Source organism: Palaemon carinicauda, chromosome 7 (assembly GCF_036898095.1).
Source record: "Palaemon carinicauda isolate YSFRI2023 chromosome 7, ASM3689809v2, whole genome shotgun sequence".
Classification (NCBI taxonomy): domain Eukaryota; kingdom Metazoa; phylum Arthropoda; class Malacostraca; order Decapoda; family Palaemonidae; genus Palaemon; species Palaemon carinicauda.
Window position 1 is genome coordinate 133191570 of NC_090731.1, and position 7405 is coordinate 133198974.

General features: G+C 32.4%; 1 protein-coding gene across 1 annotated transcript in view; it reads right to left on the reverse strand.

Annotated features, from left to right (window-relative positions):
* Nucleotides 1-6433, reverse strand: part of LOC137644016 (interference hedgehog-like) — a 363398-nt gene extending 356965 nt beyond the window's left edge. The window contains exon 1 of the mRNA XM_068376894.1: nt 6276-6433. The gene's annotated coding sequence lies outside the window, so the exon portion shown is untranslated. The remainder of the gene's footprint in view (nt 1-6275) is intronic.
* Between the last annotated feature and the right edge of the window lie 972 nt (nt 6434-7405).

Sequence of the window (7405 nt, forward strand, 5' to 3'; positions counted from 1 at the left end):
TACTCAATGTACATCTCCATCAAGTTCCATTCGAATTCTGTCATCTTTTCTTAGAATGTTGTAATCAGAAACTCGATTGAAAATATTACCTTCTTTCTATTCGTAAGTGACAAGTTGACATAAAAATATCAAAATTTAAGAAACACATATGGACTGATTCTTGAATTAAGCATCAATAAGTTGGATTGTTATCTTTCAAATATGAAAAAAACAGAAATAATACAAATATATGTGCCTTATTTGCAATTCCATTTCATCTTATGGTAATCTATAGAATTATCTCATTTTTTTTTTCCATTTTACAAAATAAACTCTTAACGCACATTTTAATGTGTTATTGTATACTCTTATGGGGGAAGGTACAAATAAAATTATCAAAATTTAAGAAACCTAGGCCTATATGAACAGATTATTACATTAAGGATCAATAAGTTGGATTATTATCTTTCAAATATAGAAAAACGAGAAAAAAAATGCAAAAATAATATGCGTTATTTGCAATTCCATTTCTTATACCAATCTCTAGAATTATCTTATTGTCTCCATTTTCCCAAATAAACATATGAACATGCATTTTAATGTGTTATTATATACCTTTATGAGGGAAGGTACAATTTTATTTCGATCTCTTTTGTTCTTGTTTACATCAGTTGTGAGCTGGAGAGTGACATTTCCAATCCCTTCACTACCTTCAACAATTGCATAATAATGTTAATAATACAATTTTCGATCAAATAAGCGCCTGTCTTCAATAAAAGCCTCAAAAGCAAAAAAAGAAAAAAAATTAATTTTCCCGTTCATTTTATATTTTTATTGCGTTCCGTTTTCTGAAAAAAAAATCGCCCTTCAAAAACCTCTCTAATCTCTTACAGTTTATTGTAATCGATGTTCACCGAACTGAACTACATATTCTATTAAAGTTGCTACTGTAAATCAACCACATTCCCATATTCAGGGAAGTAAGGTTTCTCACTGAAAGGTTTACAATAACCAAACATAATATTGATACCAAAAGACTAGTTATTTATAAAATTTACTAGAGTATGTGACCCGTCAAAACTGACAGCTAAATATTTAGATAAATGAGCAAACACACGCAGCCCGCTCTCACCAGGATATGACTACTTCCTCTCCCCCCTCTCAAGGAATAAAGAGAGCTAGCATAACCGAAAATAAATAATATATATATATACATATGTATATATATATATATATATATATATATATATATATATATATATAGGCCTATATATATATATATATATATATATATATATATATATATATATATATATATATATATATATATATATAACCAGACACTTGTTCTTTATCATATACGGGAGATTTCAGTGTTCTCTTTTTAAATGCCACTATAAAAATAGAAATATTTGTACACATGATCATTAGCCTTATTTCCGCATCCAAAGTTTAGCAATAACTTGCATTCGCCCAGCGTTCAGTATTATTTTTATTAAAAATTTCATTCATTTCACGAAATATTTAGTACTTTACATAATTTCGTTTTGTGGTTATCAGCATAACTTCCATAGGCTTCACCATCATATTTGAACTTGCATTCCTTTTCACTAAAATCATATCCCTGAGTGTGAAATCAAGTTTGCACATGCGTTATGGATGTCTCATAGTAACTTAACTTTATCCTAATTTCGAATTTCAGGATCAAATTTTATGATTATAGGCAACAGCTTTTTATCATAAAAACCATGATTATACTTTACATTACGGATTGTGAAGAGAGCATGTCAACTAATACATTATAACCCCAACGTTCTTCTTATTTCTAAAAATTACAAATCATAATTTTTGGGTCCTCTTTCTCGATCTTGCTAGGTAACAAAGTTAACAACAAAAATGCCCTTCCTTGTAGACCTAGTATCGACCACCTGAACATCCTTGAGGGTATTAGAAACCTCGTCTTTCTTCTCATTGATTTTACTTGAACCTTTGGAGACATTAACATCAGCACGCCCTTTCTCTTATTTTTATCAACATGAGTTACTTTCTCAATTTCAGGAGACATCATCCCAGCTGCAGCTAATAATTCAAGCTTCGTGAAAATGTCAATTCTGGGGTTAACTTACAATTTACTAAAATCTTTAAAATTGTAAAATTTTAGATAGACGACCCTTGAGTAAGATTTTTAGGTTATCAGCTGGTTCTGTGCAGCAATTGTAGAATCGCATTCAGAAAAACGTTGATCTTACCGCTCAATTTCCTCTGTCGTTTCTATAACCATCTGTCTTGTTTACCCTTTATCTAACTGTTAAAGGAGCCTTATCAATACAATTTGGACAGTCTCTTTATTTCCTTGATATTATCAGCCCTGATGCCTTGCTGTAAACTGCATTTCTTATGATACCACCACTAATTGCAATCACAAACTACTCATTCTCAAATAAACGTTCCCCTCTCTTTCAGTCCTGATACAAGTTCCTTGACACTTGTATTTATATTAATGGTGATGACTATTTCCAGTATAAGCAAAGTAATCTCACGAACACTAATAGTTTCGATAGGTTCGAAATAAAAGGGCAATCATCAAGCATCGCTGTTCGTTTTAAAATACCTTACATAAAAGAAATCAGAAAGATAAATCAATATAACAAAACGAATAACAAACTACAAATGATTAAATTTACTTTCATGATACCCAACTTGATTTGATAAAAATACGCCTCTAAAGATAGCAAAGAAAAATTTCCCATGCCACCCATAAAGAAGTTATCAACTAAGACAGACTTTTCCTTGTATTGACCAGAATGTTTGAGCATTTGGTATATTGTACGTTACTACATGCGAAAACGTTAAAACATCCTGTGATTAAGAAAATTATACTATGTAAAGCTACAGGCCAAACATGTTACAACACAAGTACTCTGCAAGGAGATTTTAGATATCGAATCCACTTTTTATCAGGGCAGTGAGTTTTTCACATCAATAATTTCGAAAATTCTTTACGGGCTTGCATGTGAGGAATTTAATTAACGGAATTGCCTTACATTGACTATGAAAAAAAAAAAAAAACTTTCTTGCCATACCCGTCGGGTTTTCAGAAATATGTAAAAAACAATGTACAGTTTTAAGATCAACTGGCCTTTTCCTTGGGCATAATCTAACAAAAGTAGATAAAAATAGCAACAAGCGTCAAACGACAGAGGAAGATGAATAGCAACGAAATAAAGCTATTTCTTTTTTAAATTACATAGAAAAACCTTCATTGACCGTACGTTTAACAACATGCCAGTTCTACATTCCCGATTTTCACTGACCTTTCAAGATTTGGCGGGTGAGTGACACGATGATAAACATGTAATTCTATTCGTTATAGTAAAAATTGGGTTTTAAATTTATAAAAGAAGCTTCTAATGTTTAAACAAAGAGTATTATTGCCAATAATATTTCAATCTTTTCCAAATTTATATTTTATGGTTATGTCAATAAATAAAGTATTATCAATATCACCCGTTTTTTAATCTACTTTTGTTTTCATTCAAACTCTGTCCTACTTAAATTCAAATATTGCAGAAGAAAGGGGACACATTAGACTCAATGAGTTTTGTTTCCATAATTTATCTTTTTTTTTAAATATGAACAGAAAATTCAAGTATACTTTTACACCAAACACTATCAAGTGGAGTTCCCAATCCGTTGTTAATTTATTTGAGTAACTGTACTTTATCAAAACATCAATCATGGTAACCCAACAGTCAAAAAAAAAAAAAATAATAATAATAATTTATTCATATGAAAATACTGGACTGCATATTTGATAGGTGCGTAAACACAGATGAAAAAAAAAACCGACTGTTATGTCTTATATAAAGTAAGACAAATAATGCACAATATATAAACACGTACATATCTTTACAAATTCTTTGAAAACCTTGTAGAGTGCATGATCCCAACGTCGTGCAAGACGAATATCTAAGAAAGGCAACAAATACCTGATTTCCAATTAGCTGATGAGTTATATGCAATGATATGGATTTGTTTATGTCAAATATGCGTAGTTTTAAGATTACAGTACAAAGATGTTTTAAGATCTAAACATCTTACAGTGAGACATTTTTTCATTCTTCAGCAAACACTGCGAAAATGTTATTCCTAATTATTAAATTTGACCACCAAGTGACCTCTGGTCAACTAAATATGACTGGCTATCGCGAAGTAACATCCTTACACTGACGGGATTTAACTCGAGAATTTTACTCTTCCCTTTTCTCTCCCTTCTACTTTCTAACACAAATCGTGTAATCCTCCTTGTGTTGCATAAGACGAAAAATAATTAAAACTTTTTTTTCAAATTAAATACGATTGCTACGTTGCGATTTGTTTTTTTTTATTTGACTTTGTTTTCGGGGTCCCGTCACACAGGGGAACCCTACGCACTACAGGATCCACAAGATCACTTTATCTCATACATTACGTATCACACAACATATTGAGTGTTAATTATCAAATCTACATTATTGAAACACTTTGAAAACAAAAATGTTTTCAGTTTCTTCTTGAAAGCCTTAATGTCTTCAGTCTTTCGGATGCCCAGTGGAAGCTTGTTGTGTAGTCTTAGGGCATAATATCAGCTACTAACTGCATTAATCATTTCCTAAAACAGCTACAAAACCGCTATGCAACGGATAAGACAACGTCTAAATCACTGTCACTGAAACTCATGTCATGATAAACTTTTAGATCCCTAATATAATGTGAAAACCACTTATGATGGGTGAGGACGATCAGTATCAGAAGACAAGGGGACGTTGACATTGCATGTTCTCTCTCTCTCTCTCTCTCTCTCTCTCTCTCTCTCTCTCTATATATATATATATATATATATATATATATATATATATATATATATATATATGAATGTATGTGTGCATATAAACGTATACATACCGTATATGGACATATATGTTTATATAAATACACACGTATACATATATATATATACACACACACACACACACACACATATATATATATATATATATATATATATATATATATATATATATATATATATATATATATATATATATATACGCGCGTGTGTGTGTTGTGTGTATGGGTATGAGATATTAAGGTACATACTCTTAAAACAAATCCAAGACTTATATAGGCCTATATATATATATATATATATATATATATATATATATATATATATGTGTGTGTGTGTGTGTAAGATATATCATGGTACATATGATTAAAAGAAAAAATATCAAATACAAGACTACAGATTCAGGCTATACTGTGTACAGTATGATGAAACTAGCACGATGTTTTATGGGTCTTCTAAAATGACAACATTATGCTTCGCGCCACTACAAAAATGCTGTTCTGTTAGTTTCCCCCATTCATTCTCTGCCAACACGCACTCATAGTACCACCACTGGTTCAGCTAATAGCAGACTTGCATCATACGACAGCCCCTTTCATTCCATAACTGACTCAGCCTGAAAGAAACGTGTTTCCTAGGGTGTTTCGGAGTTTGGCTTCTACGAGACACCCACTGCTGGCAGGAACATGCCCAGTGCCTTGTTTTTATACCAGCATCACTCCTCACCCAACCTCCTTCCGGTATAAAAAGAGGGGGAAAACATTGTTTGAATAAGGTTATAATTGCTTGGCATGTCCATGTCCGTACTACTAGACGTGCATTAAATATTACGCCAACAGAATTACTTCACTACCATTACAAAGTAACTGTCATTCTACACATCACAGTTAAAGTTTACGCCTGCACAAACTCTAGATTACTTGGATTCAAATAAAATGACAACTATTCGCAGCAATATTTTTTTTTTATTTGGTGATAGTGCCTGAGATTCCTTTATCCAAGCCCTGGACTCTACTACAAATTTATCCCTTTTTCCAAAACTTATATATTCCCATCTCTCTAAAGATACAATCACGTTCCCAGTTACGATGCCCACCTTTCAATTATTATCGGTAAAACACACTTGTTACATTTTGTGCAATTTTGCTGACAAATAGACAATCAATCCGAAGCACTGATATATATATATATATATATATATATATATATATATATATATATATATATATATATATATATATATATATATATATATATATATATATACTATGTATGAGTCATATCGTAAATGTTGCAGTCGCACATAACGTAATTCATAAGTAGGTAATTACAAAACCAAATAGGCCTATATAGGATAAAAACCTGTCTTGACGAATACAGTAACAGCAACCTTTCCTTCAACTTACCAAAAAACAAATGTGTTTAGACGAACCCCAAAACTGGTGTAACGGAGAAATGCCCGGCCACAAAATCTTATACTGTGTTGAATGGTTTTCGGTGATGCTCTTTTAGGATAAGATAGTTGTGTCTGTCCTACTCTTCCTTCCTTATATAGTCTACCCTTAAAGGGTGTTTAGTCCAACCGTTCAAATGTCAACGAAAAATGATAATACACCACCTTCTCAGTGTATACATAAATGTTATTCACTTGAGGTTGTTAAAAATAGCTGTGAAACGCAAAGACGAAACGCGCCTTACTTCATTCCTGGGTTCATTTCAACAAGTTCCTGCTTATGAGGGTCAACCCGCAACTTCTTCCACTGTTTTGGTCTTATTTATGAATATGTTACAGCATTCACCCAAAGTATTTTATATAGGTAAAATAAAAACGTCTCACTGAGACCGAACAATAATCATTTCCATGTTCACAACTGACAGAATAAGAGCGACCATGACAGCGTTTCTTAGTTTGCCACAAGCCACAGAACGAAACTCTCCCTCCGCCACTGTTGATAGTAAACTTCATCTCGAAGAAATATTTCTGAATGTCTTCCGCGAGACTGTTGTCGTACAGTCCACGTCAAGGGAAAGGTTCGTAAATGTTAGAGATACGCGTCTATTGTACAGTAGAAATAAATTCAAGTTTAATTCATAGAACATTTGTTTTCATCAACATGGATATACACATCGAAACAAAGAAATGGTAAACGAACTAAAGTTATCGTACGGCAGACAGCGCCATCACTTAGCTAGATGGCACCGACTGCGCGTTTACATGCGCTTGTAGTAAGATGGTAAAGAAAAAAGGTCCAATTCGGCGAAAAGCAAATTAATAATAATGATTCAATCGAGAATTAGAAATTATGATTTTCTTAAAAGTAATTTGGTTGTCTTTTGAATCTTATTTTCGTTTCCTCTTCTATTGATATCCGCCTTAAGTAATTAGAGGTAGCATATCAAAAATAAAAATATATTTTGGTCGACAAGTGTACGATGTTATGGGTCATTAGGGTTGTCCTACAACGGTCTCGTGTTATCTTATGACCGCACCATGCGTTCAAGAATGCGATTGGAAAGCCACGACGGGCCAATATAGGA